Source organism: Falco biarmicus, chromosome 4, assembly GCF_023638135.1.
Source record: "Falco biarmicus isolate bFalBia1 chromosome 4, bFalBia1.pri, whole genome shotgun sequence".
Classification (NCBI taxonomy): Eukaryota; Metazoa; Chordata; class Aves; order Falconiformes; family Falconidae; genus Falco; species Falco biarmicus.
This window is the reverse complement of record NC_079291.1, coordinates 27499018-27513893: the sequence shown is the minus strand read 5'-3', so window position 1 is coordinate 27513893 and position 14876 is coordinate 27499018. Positions and strand designations below refer to the sequence as shown.

At 41.0% G+C, this 14876-nt stretch overlaps 1 protein-coding gene across 6 annotated transcripts in view; it reads right to left on the bottom strand.

Annotated features, from left to right (window-relative positions):
* TPK1 (thiamin pyrophosphokinase 1) overlaps positions 1-14876 on the bottom strand; it is a 313220-nt gene that overhangs the window by 128824 nt on the left and 169520 nt on the right. The window lies entirely within an intron of this gene.

Here is a 14876-nt window from a genome sequence, read left to right as displayed (position 1 = left end):
TTGTTACAGCAGAAAAAAACCCACCAAAATGTTAAGAGTTGCCTCTAGCTTAGTGGTAAAAATAAAGGTACAGAAAGCAAAATTTCCCAGATCAGTGCATGGATGGAGTTTAGGGGATTGCACACTACAAAATAACGAGCCTCCAATAGGAAGACAGACACTATTACGGAAATGCTTCCCCACACAGCCAGAATGCACACAAAACCAAACCAAACCATCACGCAGCAGGGGATTTGGATGATGTGGAAGAGATAAGGTAGGAGCTAACGACGTGCTTTTTAATATACTTCTTCTCCTCCCTCCTCAAAAACTTCTGAAATGAAACCTGGTTAAAAACAGGTTCCAATACCTTATATTGCTCTAAATACCTTTTCAAGTAGTAGTAACAGACCTGCCAAGGTGGAACATCGCACAGCTGCAACAGCACATGTAATTGAAGCCCTCCCTTGCAGAAGTGATGCTTCTGTCACCACAAAGGGGCTAGGGACAAATGTGGCTGGAGCCTGGCCTCAGTGCTGAGCGTCAAACAATTTGAAGAGCTGCCATGTCTCCACTTGTTACCCAGCAAGGCCGAAAGAGAAAACTGGCAAAGGGAGAAGGGACACAAGCCATCTGGAGTCTGTAATGACCATGGGTTGTGCAACGCCAACCAGAGACACAGAGGAAGCCCAGGAAAGATGCAGGGATGTTCAGGCCCACCCAGGAAGCTCACAGTTGAATCTGAAAGCTACTGAAGGCAATTTGTTAATCAAAGCCACTCTAAATGAGAAGATGTCTCATTCACTAAGAATAGGGTGCTCTCAGACAGACTTGTTACCAGCATTGACAGTGGCAACAGAGACCCAGCTGTGGAAAACTGTGAACAGACAGAACCTCCCCAGCCTTCCACAATCAGCCTTTGAACAGCACAAGAACGTGACAGATGAAGACTAAAGCAGTGGCAGGGACAGCTACCGCTAAGCATGGGAGAACAGACAGAACCTCAGACACCACCTCTTTAATTAGCAGTAGAGAAGGAAGGTCTTTTATCTTTTGCCAGGGCCATTCCTTGGCTTCACAGCACTGGCAGAAGGAAGTGCTTTACTGGTACCAATTTATAAATAAAAGATTTAACATCCACTCTCCCCCAGCACTTTGATAGACTCCTACCTGCAGTCACTAACAAGCCTGATCTCCTCCTTAGACAGTCGGGTTTTGGCAGCTGCAGGAAGGCTGCAATTCTGCTTTCCACCCAGGGAAGACCAAATTATCTGTGGGGTTTTTATAAGTGATGATCTACAATAGCTTAAATTATTTTATTATTTATTCTTTTATGCTTTCTACTATTAAAACTGTTGCACTTGAGGTTAGTCTTTGCATAGCTTCTCAGGACACTCTTTGATAAGAAAAGTATTTCAGAGCAACTACAGGGTACTACCAAGGCAAGATAATGTCAGTATAAGCATCAATGGTCATTTACCGCAGCTCCAGAAGCCAGCCATGATACGCCACACACAGACACCTTATGTTCAGCCCTGCTACTGTCTTTTGCACATATTTATAATGAAAGACCTCAAATACACGTCACAGAAATGCAATCTAAATGTGTAAATGGGATGTCACCACTCATTAAAGGCAGCCCACTGTACCTGCAATACTGACATCAAGGAGTACTGTGGCAGCAGTCACTAAACATGAAACCTGGGTTAACTGTTTACTCACTGCCGGCACCTTGGATACTTTATACAAGTACCACTGTCGAGCGTACTGAAGAATGCTGACAGAGTGCCACCATTAAGGCCATCACTTCCTTCACATTAAACCGTGATTTCTCATTCTCATTCTCTTTCCACATCAAGCAGATAAGCAGTTCTGGATTGGCGGGGATTTTAGAACTCCTCGTTTTGCGATAATGGCAAAGAAACTGGCGTGGTCAGACTGTACTAGGGAAAGGACCGGCAGCAGCACCAGCATCTTCCTGCACCCTCTTTACAGCCTCACTGGAATTAATGTCTGTACAGTTCATGTTAACTGATGGCAAGCATATTTTAGATGAATCTGTTGCTCCTGATGTATCAAATCCAATACATTATACCACAGAACTGGATGACAACTCAAATGCAGTTCTTGTCAACTTTCACCATATTACTCCCGAATGACAAAAATCTTCATGACAGAGCTTTCTGATGCAGCCAGGGTTTAATGAAAGGACACTATAACAATTGCAAGATAGGCAATAATGCTTGTAGTTTTATAGATACCTGCTCAACTTTAATAACATTAACCTTTGGTAAGGAAGTTAAAAAGCCAAACAAATTTAACATTAGGAAAGGTTAGAAAAATCAATACCACACAGCAGGAAAGAAAACAACAGACTGCATCTCATGACGATATAACTTTGCTGAATGATAGGATGAGGCACACAGAATTTGGCTTTAGCTGTTCTGTCTTATTATAGCAGTTATGGGAGGCATATTGCTAAAGGAGGAGGAGTGTGCCAGACACACATAATAGGATTATTGAACCCTATATTTCAGACAGACACTGAAATGTCAATCTGAACATCTCAGCATTTCTCCCATTTTTAGAAATATTATGCATCACAGCTTGTTGTGTGTTTGAAGAAAGCAGTGTGTAGGTGTCCATTCCCCCATGTCCTTGTTCATCGCTTATTAAAAGAAAGTCACGTTTGTTCTTTCTCTAATCTTTCTGAGCATAAGAATATAATTAGGACAGAATACATAAAATATCCTAATTTGTACTCCCATCTCCAAGACTTTCGTCAAGCAAGCCATTTGAGTCTGTCTTTTGAAGCCTGCATCTGGCTGTGCTTGCTGAGTGCACCAGTGACACACCCAGTTCAGTCTTCTAACAATTTCTGTTGCACTGAGGCTCAGTTTTGGGGTATCAACCTCAGCACCGATGCACTTATGTACAGTGTTAATGGCAGACACAGGAAAGCCACGTATCCTCAAGCTAAAAGAGAAGGTGGCAGACAGCTTATAGAGCCTCTCAAAACCACAGCACAAAGTTTAAAGTACCTATATAAATTAAATGGTATTTCTGAAAACTCTTCTTCCCCTAGACCTCACCTGCCCGCACAGCAATGCACACAGCCAAGGCCAACACCTCACAGACCCACTAAGAGCTATAGATTGACAGAACAATTTCAGTTGGAAAGGACTTTTCTGAGTCATCTGCTCCAGCCTCTCGCTAAAAGTACGTTAGATTTGCTCATGTTGCTCAAGGCCCTTTCCAGTCTAGGTTGAGCACGTCCCAGGATGGAGACTCCACAACTTCTCTGGGCAACTTCTGCTAGTGTTGGACCACCCCTGTGAAATTTTCTTTCCCAGTGTCAAACTGGGATCTCATGTATTGCAGCTTGTGGTTATTGCTTCTTTTCCTGTCCCTGCTTATGTTAAAGAAGAGTCTGGTTCTGCCTCCTCTCTGCCCTCCTGTTAGGAAGTTGGAGGCAGCAGTGTGATCTTCTGTTCACCTTGTCTTCTGGAGGCTGAACAAACCACTTTCCCTGAGCCGCTTCTCACGCATCACATGCGCTACACTTCACGAGCATACAGCTCCCTTACTTGCACTATATCAGCATGCAGTATTTCCACCTCAGAGAGCCTGAAAAGGCCAATTAGCAGGAATGAGGTAGAAGGTTCCTAGTTCTTTCTTCCTTTTAATGTAAGTTTCTGACCCCAGGGAATTTCACTCATTTTGCCCCTCTGACACCTGCTTGGAGAATAACCCCAATCCTCTACATTCTTCATACACTAGCTGCAGTCACCTGAATGGTTTGAACCCCCAAACATTTTCACAACCAAACATGCAGACAAGTGTTGAGACTCTGATTAGAACTCCAGGCAGCTGACACTGAGAAACAGCTGTAGGAAAAAGCACACATGGATCCAAGCAAAGCTCTGGTCTAGACCAGGCATCGATGAACAGAAAGGGTCTGCAGGGCCCAACTGCAGGTCTTGGACCAGGCCTAAGAAAGAAGATTAACACACAGACGCATAATAAAATAGGTTTAACAGATGACAGACATTATATTCTACCACCTTGTCTATAATAGCCGGGTAGTGTTGTGAGACCAGAGCGTTCAATCAGTATCACAAAGAGAAAAAAAGAGTTTGGGAACATTTCTTGCAGAGACGGCAATCACCCAGTGGTCATCTTCATTGTTGGCCCAGTGTTTCACGGCTGATCCAAAAAACCTCTCCTAGGATGGAAACCAAGTCTAGCATGAGATAAAGATGGAGCAGGCTAGAATGTCACAAGAGATTTCTGAACACATTGAAAGAGACAGGATTGGAGAAAGACAGAAGAACATCTACCTTGAGATACTGACAGACATAAAAATGACATAGGTTTCCTACAGGCCATAAGGTACTGGAGACCAATGTAGCAAGATAGCACCGAAACCACAGATCTTGTTTATCTCTTATGAATTACAAGCCATCAGGAAATTAGTGAAATGAATCCATTTGCATTTTGGGAAAAGGATGCAACTATGGAAGGCAAAGTAGTTAAGCTCACTGATTTCTTTTGGGAGTTTCAAATACTGTTGAACAAGTATTGGAATGGCTTCTCTTTTGATCAGCTTAATTGTATGAATTGCGTTTTGATATTTTGTAGTAGAGAACAAAATAAATACATGTAATTGGTGAAAATTATTTTGGATATTTAAATAGCCAAAAATACATAATTAAGTGAAATACATTTTCTTTCAGTTTTTGGACTCAAATTTGGCTGACTGCTTGGCATCAGTGCAAAGCCCATACTGTACAGATTGCTTGGCCCTCAGTTCTGGGGCGGATGATGTTTTGACTCATCCAATTGCACATTAAGTGGCACTGCCATTCAGATTAACTAAGAGAATTTATTAATCATGTTGAAGCATATGCACTGGCAGCCAAATAACTGAAATCCACACTGAAGTGAAAAGTCCCATTACTGAAAAGCAAACCAAGAATGTTTGGGTTTGACCATCACTTCTAACCTTGTATTAAACACCACTTGATTTATTAAGCAAGTACTACCTGGTGGCATGAAACAAAAGCAGTAAATATATGTAAACATATGCAAACCTCTGCAAACCAAAAGCTACATGAACTTGTCAAATTTGACAAGCATTAAAAAAAAAAGTCTATAGCTGAAACTTTGACTGCAACAGCTGCAGCCTCTCCTCCCTTCCCCTATTTCTATTTTGATACAGTCTTTTTCAAAGTAAATAAAATATTTCCTGTTTTTGTTTTTAATGAGGCAGCATGTGGCTTCTGGTGGAGGATAGCTTTTTTTCATGCCATACATTTGATGTTGAGATAGAAGCAATGAAAGAGTTGTTCTGCATTAATTAGGTTGCCCTCTTTCAAAAGAAAAGTCTGCTATTCATGAAATTATGGCAATGACTTAAAATGAACAAAATATGAGTCTGTTTAGTTGGTACTGAACCAATACCAAAGAAAGCCAACAAGCCTTCTTCATCACCTGTAACAAACTGAAAAGCAGAAACCCAAAGGTTTCTAAATCTAAGGAACCAAACTAAAGCAAAAAACCCTTACAATTTTTTTTTAAAAAACCAACAACCAACCAAAACCCAAACGACATAGTTAATATTCCATTTGATGGATAAACTCCCAGTATTTACCTGTACTGGAGCAAATTCTTGTGATTTATTAAGTTTGGTGAATGAAAGCGAATATCTTAAATAAATGCTTATCCCCAGGTCAGAAAGTGCAGTGAAATACAAGCCATTGCACCACCTTCATCAGAAGGGCACTAATGCCTTTTAAAACTGAAATAACCAAGCGGAAAGGTAAGAGTACTGCATGAGAAAACTGAGGTAGAAAGGTCCATCAGAAGCTACAGTCTCATATACAAGCCATATCTCCCCATACCTATTCCTGACATTTAAATAGTACATCTCCATTTGTACATCCCTGTGCAACTCAGACATGCTATTCCTCCAATCTGATGATTAAAACTGAGCACAGTGCAGCAGTGACAGCCACCTGATATTTTTGGATGTTCTCTGAAATTTCCCTTATGTGCTCTTCCTTTTCGGAAAAACAAAGGTTCAGAGAGCAGAGTTTAATTGATAATCAGGCTCCCTCTGTAATCAGTGCTGTGAAAAGTTTTTGTCTACCAAGCTGATGAGGCCCTTTGGATCCTAACCTATTGATAGAACTGATTACGGTACCTTGCTTTTCTTGGGAAGTAACTTGGAAAGAGGAATTGCTACACTATCTGCATGCACTTATGTACAAAGATATGAGGTTGCTTGCGTAAGGGAAATCAGAGTGCTTGGAAGAGCACCAGCCTCTGGCAGAAGGGAAGCACATGCCACTGACTGCTGACAGCACGAGCCACTACCCAGTCACATCAATGCGAATCTTTTTTGTTGGCTTGGATGCACTTTGAACCAAAACTTAGAACTGTATCATTTCTAAAATGCTGTAACTACAGTAAATCACATATTAAAATTAATAGTATCTTTCTCACTCACACCAATGGCAATGCAAGTAAGAGTCAAGCCTTCTCCTGAAACAAAGCAGGAAACAGAAAAGCTGCCCCAAATCCTATGCCCCACAAAGATGCAGAAATAGGGCAGCAGTGTTCCTTGCAATTCAGCTTTTTGAGGTAGCTTTGATGAGGTGGGAGGGAGCAAGAGGCTGGCTGCATTTCAAACCCCACATCGCTTCATGCACAGTAACCAAACAGGGTTTGGTTTTTGGTGGGGTTTTTTTTTGTTTGTTTTTGTTTTTAAATTAAAAGGGCTTCAGGTTAACAGTCTTTGCTTTTTATCATATAGGACGACAGACACTATATTTGAATTTACTTCAGTTTCCAGACTGATGGCCAATTCTCAAGATCGTCTCAAGGTAAGAAAAACAAGGAGCAAACAGCAAGGCTGTACTGGGGTGTTTTCAAGGGTCTGAGCTGACAAATTTTAGCTATGCTAAACATTATCTTAATACGATCCTTTGCCAGTAGCCTAGGGACCCAAGAGATTTGTGACTGGAAAAAATGCATAGAACATAGTAGAAGAGATGTTAACCTGGACATAAAATTCCCTGCAAGACATTTGTAATTATTCAGATTATTTAAATATATATATAACCAGTACAGTTAGTCTCTCTCTCTTGCATTCAGACAGGCTTTATGTGAGAAAATTCTTGTTCCTTAGCTAGTATCTACCAGTATGTCCTTAGTTTCAGAGATCTGTAATAGATCTGAAAAGAATGTGGATCATGAGAGTGGAGCTACATCTCTGATATCGACCACTGGGCAGAATTAATTGATACCAGGCTCCAAATGTGTGCTATGCTCACAAAAAAAAGCTACTTTCTCACACAACTTTGCCTACACGTACAAAATGAGTACAAAGGGATTCAAAGATTTTGACTTTCTAAAGACAAATTGAAAAGAGAAATATCCTGCTGTTGTGGATAACACACTAAAATTTGTGCTATCAGCACATTTCAGTAGCTCATTGTTCTTTTTGGAACTAGAGTATTAATGAAAATAGCAAAATTAGACCCAAGACTGATCCTTCAGGAAAGTCACTGATTACTTCCCACAGCTTGTTAGTCTTCTTTAGGAAGCGCTGGCTGCCTTTAATTTGTGTATTAAGTTCTGACTTGGCCAGGTTATAGACTAGATAATAGTATTTACTTTTTTTTCTATGTTACTTGCTCTGTCTGACAGTTTATAAAACTTCTCAGCCTCAGCATAAGAACTGTATGTCACAAGGAATAGAAGAAACTTTCTGTAGGGGGAGTTTGTTAATTGCCTAGGATAACTTGTTTCAGGATCATTTAATCATTAGATCAAAAGGAGAATGCTGGACTGTACGTATCCTTAGCCCAGTTCTGTCTTCAACATATTAAATTATATGTTTGGCCCTTCTTCCTCCTTCAGTTTTGCACCCTGATTTCCAGTCATATTTCCCCTAATTTTGACTATTTTACATTTATGGATATCTCCTTTGCTTTCTCTAGGCAGATCATCCAACATTTCCAGCATGTGCTGGTGCCTGAGAAAGGCAGCAAGTTTACGTCGCTGCAAACTGGGTATCTCCAGCACTGTTACACCAGGCCTACATCCTGCTGATCTATTGATAGGATACAGGAAAAAATAACGCAGAATGAAGTTAATATTTGCAGAAAATTAACACATGAAAGAGATCTTGCCTTTGGGAAGTAATGGGAGGGAAGTTCCTATCCCATGCTTCAACAGATTTTCACGTGAGAAGCACCAATGCTGTAAAGGGTGCCAGAGTTAAAGGGTACATTGCTATTTATTTAGCTACAGTGTTCTGTACTGAACTGAACTTTATGGGTCCAAGAATTCTAAACACTGAATAGGTTTTGCAATTGACTAATTGTCATGCAAACCGGTAGAAACAGGTTTCCCACATTCAAAATAAAATAAAATTGTTCTGTATTTCAGTAAGTGATATTGCAACATTAATAGCAATGAAAATAAATAATAGTAATGGTGATAATACTAATAACAGTAGCAGCGGCATCAACAACCACCACCTAGCTTTACAATCCTTTTCCATCAAAGATCACCAAACCATCTGGGACCAATGATCACAAGTAACTGACATGCTGACATTTTGACAGACATAAGGGAAAGCTCAGGAAAATTAAACCACTGCCCAGCAGAGCAGTTCTGACTTCATCACTAGCAAGTGTTCCACTGAGTACAAACACATTTCCAAGTGAAATTCAGGATATTTGCTATATTTTCGCATAACTGAGGTAGATTCTTGAATAATAAAAGGTCGCGCATCACATTCACACAGCTGCTGTGTTTTTGATTTGAGGGCTTCAGTTACTCTGAATTGAAATGTGAGGTTGCTGAACAAACATTCAGTCTTTAGGTCTGAGAGCACTTCATTACTTGGTAAGCTGGAAACCAGTTTTACCTTCCATGTGTACTTCAAAGCCAGGTTTTTCTATAGGCAGAGGTTGCAGGTTTAGACACAGAGAACATCTTGCAGCAGGGCTGTACGTCCTTCTACCCATCACTCTTTACCACACAATATATAAACAACTACTTAGGGGACTACGGAGCTACATATCAGAATATCCAGCTTACTGTGCTGAAAATATTTCCATTGCACATGTGAAATGTTTCAAGCTTTGAATAGGTGACAAACTTTACAGCAAACAGAAGATATGTAGCCAACTAACAGCAATAACTCTGCAAGTAACACAGAGCTCTGCAATATGAGATTTTGTTTCGGTACACACCAGATCTCTCCTATTAGGATATTCGTTTGCTTTATGTAGCGACAGTGATTTCTGAAATCTACCGGTGTCACTCCCAGCTCTCCTTACAGGTAGCTATGGTCCCTGGCAAAGACAAGCTAACACAACAAAATAAGTACAGGCATTACAAAAGGTACTACACAGTCATCACCTCGTTCTAACAGGGTCTGTTCAGAACCCCCTCCACTAACCATCCTGCAAGCTGTGACCAGTCACACTCCACTAGATAGGTTATATTTTAAAGGATATATGTCCATCTCCAGAAACCAGGGGTCCCAGTCTGATCTCTATTAATGCCATAGTGTATGCCTTAAGCAAACTACCTGAACAGACATCTATGTGAAAGATCGGATCCCATGATCTTCCCCAACATGACTGTGAGCAGAATTTGGCCTCGGGCATCTGTTGTTAGCAAAGGGCAATGGAACAGGCAGGGCACATTTATAATTCCAAGTGCAACCACTGCCATTTGTGCAAAGAGCTGTAACTTGTTTCCAGGAACTGAATGCAGCAAAAAAGCAGTTACATATTGCACTAAAATACAAATGCAAGTGTCAAAAGGAGCTGGGTGCACACGTGAGGGTGGCCTGGCCTAACAGACTGTCTGGAACGTGCAAGGATGCAAGACAAGCCATCTCCTTGACTGCTGCCTAGACAAAGCATAAGGGTCAGGACCGTCCTGCTGTGCTCCGAGCTCCCCATCAGTTATACAGGCTATCGTGACTGCTGTGAACCTGACCTAACATCTATTGATACCAGTACTCAGGACAGAAAGGCACAATGTAAAATTTCCGTAATGCCCTATTCTAACACATGATCACATCTGGGAGCTTTTCCTTTTCTGCTTTCCTTCATTCTGCCCATCCTCTATAAACTACTGCTGTTAGAAAGACAAGAAAAAAAAGATATCATGACCTGCTTGTGCATTTTGATCAGAGATCTAAAAAAAAACCTTACAGCTTCAAAAAGCTGTGAGGAGAGACATCAGAAGCTCAGCAGGGCTATATGTGCACATTTTGAAGGGGCAATTTTAAATATTTTTAGCTCATGCAAGTCTCCAAACATATTGATTATTTTGACTAAACCTTGCCTGAGCTGTAAGTCTGAAGCAGATCCACATGGAGATAGCAGATACGCAGATCCATACTCTCCTGGGCTCGTCTCCGGCTGGGGTTTGCAGAAAATGGTTATGTCTCTACTGTAGTCAATGGTGTGACTGCAAACTGGAGTGGACCTAGGGAGGCTTTAGTGAGCAAAGGAGCTCAGCCTAGGCTCTGTCTGAAAGGCTTTGTCTTCTCTGGTGGACTGTACAGTCTAAACAGATCTAAACGCTGCCATTGCCCCTGGAAGGCCAGCTAGCTACTGCAGAGCTGCACAGGCTTTCCCAGTGGCCTAGTGCACAGCGAGGCAGGTTATGTCTGCACTCAGCAGGCACAGAACAGGCCTATGAGCAAATCAATGCCAGATTTTCCCCACTCAAAATCCTCTCCCTGCAAAGCAGTTTCAAGCAATGATGAACAATAGTGACTGCCCTTTAACCCATTCTGTTAGATCCGTCAAAGATTTTTGAAGGTGGGGACAGTTGCAAAGAAAACACTTTCCAAACATTTTCCAAAACACTTCTAAACATTTTCAAGGGCTGGATTTGCTGTGAGAAGGCAATACACTAACTAGATGATAAAACATGGAGATTAAATTAATCTTTTCAGGTTTAGCTTGTCGATCTTTCTAAAGAGGAAGTTTTCCTCCAGTACACTCTCAAGTATTGTGTTCAGTTTAATTAAAAGATTAAAAAAAAAAAAAAGAAATTCAAGCCTCAGAGGTTTTGCTTCTTTCCAGCAGAAAACTGTACCACACCACAACTGATCCCACTATGTTTCACCTGGTACGTACCAAAGCCTTTACGTTGTTCCATCCCTCCTTGCACATGGGTGTCACATAAAAATATTCCCCCAGCCCATGCGATGCCCAGTTACACTCCCTCTCTCTTTCTAACCTTCCTTCAAATGCGTGTTTCAAAACCCCTTGCATCCAGAGAAAGCATAAAGGTGAAGCCAATAGGCAAGCAATACCGGTGGTATATACAGAGCAGTCTTTCTCCACTGACAGACGGCATTGGAGCTGCTCTCCTTTTTGCAGGAGCTCATTGTGCTTTTCCTTGCATAACAGGATGGCAGCCCTGTGCCTGAACTGGACCACACAAATTACTTGTGTCGTGAAGCTTTGCTTTTCAAGCTGCAGATCATATTCTAAACAGCAACAGATTCAGTACATTCAGACACTTAACAGTTTTCCCTTAAACAAGCAAAAACTCCCCTAACACCTTTCATTCCATTCCTGCCTAATTGCTAGTTGTCTGCCCGTGGCATCTGCAGACAATGCCCTACTTTTACTATTCATTGCAGCCTTTGCTTTTATAATCCACATCCAGAAGATTCAGAAGGAAATTGTGTTGCAAACAAAGCACCGAGACAACCAATGTTCATCAGCGAAGGGTTCAGCCACTGATGCTGCCACGGGAAACTTGCGGGGTCTGGGCAAGCTGTCAGTGCGCAGCCCCATGGTCATGTTCAGGCACTAAATGGCTCCTTGCTTCTCTGGGTGTTTGGCTTTGATTTTGGCCTCTCTCCACCTTGGTCCTGCAAGTCTGCAATAAATTAATAGTTCTAGCATGTACTGTGAAAATAAGTGATTAAGCATCGAAGAGATAGGCTATATGGCGACAAGAACCGTCATGATACAGTCATGCAAAGTAGCCATCATCCTAATCAGATGAGCAACTGCTTCAGGGAAACGCTTACATCTCCTCCATAATTTTTGAAAACATAGCCATGCATGAACATCTGTGCTTTTTCTATATTAAAATTCTTTAAATATTTCATTTCTTTACCTTGACTTTTACAGGAAAAAAAGAAGTTAGCATAAAAAGGTAGCAATCGTCATCTATTCCGCATTCCCATTTTAGCCATTATAGAAGCTTTTGCTTCCTTTGGAAATTCAAAAAATAAGCACTCTAGAATTACATGCTGCATCATGTAAAAATAAAAATACCACAACAGAGGAAGTATGTAACTCGCTTATTTTTTCATCTGAATGAATCACATTGAAGACCCACAGTGGAAATGGTTTTGCAAGAGATTTAAAGCAAAAGCTGGTTTTCCAATCAAATTATATTATTACTACTAAGTGAAAGTAGTTACTTAATACTTTCTTCCTGTAAACTTGAAGAACCACTGTTACACTTCTAGATACTTCATGTGAAGTCAGTATTTTTTTTCCCTAGATACTTTAACTCTTTCCAATTTTTTTTGTGTACGTAATGCAAATGAAATTCAAAACCGCAGCTTTCAACCAGACAGTTTTTTGAATGTGATGGGCCAACACTACCATTGGTATCTGAATGCAGTCTAGTGGAGTGTAAAATACACTGTTTTAAATGGATTCACTGGAAAAAAAACTAAAACCGCTGTGACCAATTCATTCAAATTACGATTAAGCAAGTAAAGGATTTAGCTGGATTGTTAGAATGGAAGTAGAAGAGAACTACCCCAGACTTAGGTAAGAATACACCATTAAGGAAAAACTTTGTGTTCAGCATGTTTTGCAAAAGACTACAACACATCTCTCTTTTGACAACAGGAGCATTCTCATTCATTTGTAGCAAGCTCAGCTAAAATTTAACTAATATTGAACTTCAAGAAGTGCTATGGTACCAGACACTTTAATTAACTACTTATTTTTTCCATATAATTTGGCCAAGACTGAACAGAGCTCATTTTGAAAGGAGCCAAGATTATCATGCACAAGAAGAAACAGAGTCCTTCATTCAAAAAGAATTAGTAGGTCACTGTAAATAACATCTGCACACTTACTGTAAATCATTTTGGTGACAGAAGGTACTGCCATGCAGTCTGATCAACATTACCAATGAAGCACAACCAATTATTTTGATATGTTTGCATGACAGATTGCTGTTATTAGTCAATATTAGGATGTCTGATGTAGTTGCATAGGGCTGTCATCCCCCAAACTTCTCGGTTTGTACTCACAAAAAAGCATCTCCGCAAAAATTAAATTGAGGTGAGAAACAGAGTTGAGGGTTTTCTTTCACTTGCATCATATAAAGTTCAACTTCAAGCCACATCTTCTCTTAACATCTAGAAATCAGTAACTCATCTTGAAACCTATACAAATTATCTTGTGCCATATCTTCAGCACACTCCATCATCACCAGTGTCTGCGACCAGAACTTGAGCAGTATCTGTATATTGCACGATATGACACTGAACCAAGATTCCTCCTCCTGCTGAGCTGAAATGCCCAAGAGCAAGATCTCCCTTTGCTTTAGGAAGATATGCCATTTTTTCTAAGATTTTTGAGCTGACAAAGCACAGTTTCTTTATCTACACATCAATGTGAAGGGGGCACAGTAATTCTAGTTGTGTTCTGTTGCTGCTCTTACACCAACACTGGTGTTAAGGTCCAGAGATTCTAGTGTGGGGGACAGAAGACTCCATGTTCCTCAAAAGACCCTCTTAGACTTGAGGGACAAACCACTACCCTTCAAGGAATTCAGCTGTTTCTGAAGACATGGAAGGTTAGGAAAAAAAAATGTATATAAATAAAGAATTTGGGAGGCAATAAGCAGACAACAGAAACCTATGCTGGAAGACAGTGCTGTGCAGGCTCTCCTAGGGCTGGCAAAGCAGACTGCATACCTGTGGAAGTGTGAAAGCAATAAGAGTCCCCAACACTACAGCCAGATTTGCTACAAGATTCATGTTTTTCCATATTAACCTTCCATTTATTTTTAATGGTATCTCATACCGTTTGAGTAAATAATGTATTTTTGCCCTCAGATACTTACTTTTCCATACCGCTTTCCTCTCAATGGGCATCCTGCAAGCACTGCCAACGGCTGTTGTGAACAGCCCATCTCTGAGAAGGCTGATGTACTGCCTGCTTCGCTTATCCAACTGCCTGTTCTTTAAAAGCAGTGCAACTAGTAGCTAATTAATACTGAACCTTTGCTTTCACTCTGAAAATCTCTAGTGATTCAAACCGAAGTAAATGATCTGAGAGGATATTCCTGACGTACCACCCAGCACTCACTTTCTCCTCTTCCATTCCAAATATTCAATTAGTTGGTTTCATAGACTCATGGAGTCATTTAGGTTGGAAAAGACCTTTGGGATCATCAGGTCCAATTGTTAATCCAGGACTGCCAAGTCCATCACTAAACCGTGTCGCTAAGCACCACATCCACGCACTTTTTTTAATAGCTTCAAGGATGGTGATTCCACCTTGCCCCTGGGCAGCCTGTTCCAATGTTTCACCACCCTTTCAGTGAAGAAATTTTTTCTTACTATGCAATCTAAACCTCCCCTGGTGCAACTTAAGGCTGTTTCCTCTTGTCCTGTCACTTGTTATCTGGGAGACCAACCCCCACCTGCCTACAGCCCCTGTCAGGCAGCTGTAGGGAGTGATCAGGACCCCTTGAGCCTCCTTTTCTCCAGACAAACACCCACAGTTCCCTCAGTTGCTCCCCATCAGCCTTATGCCCCAGGCCCTTCCCAGCTCCATCGCTTGTCCCTGGACACACTCCAGCCC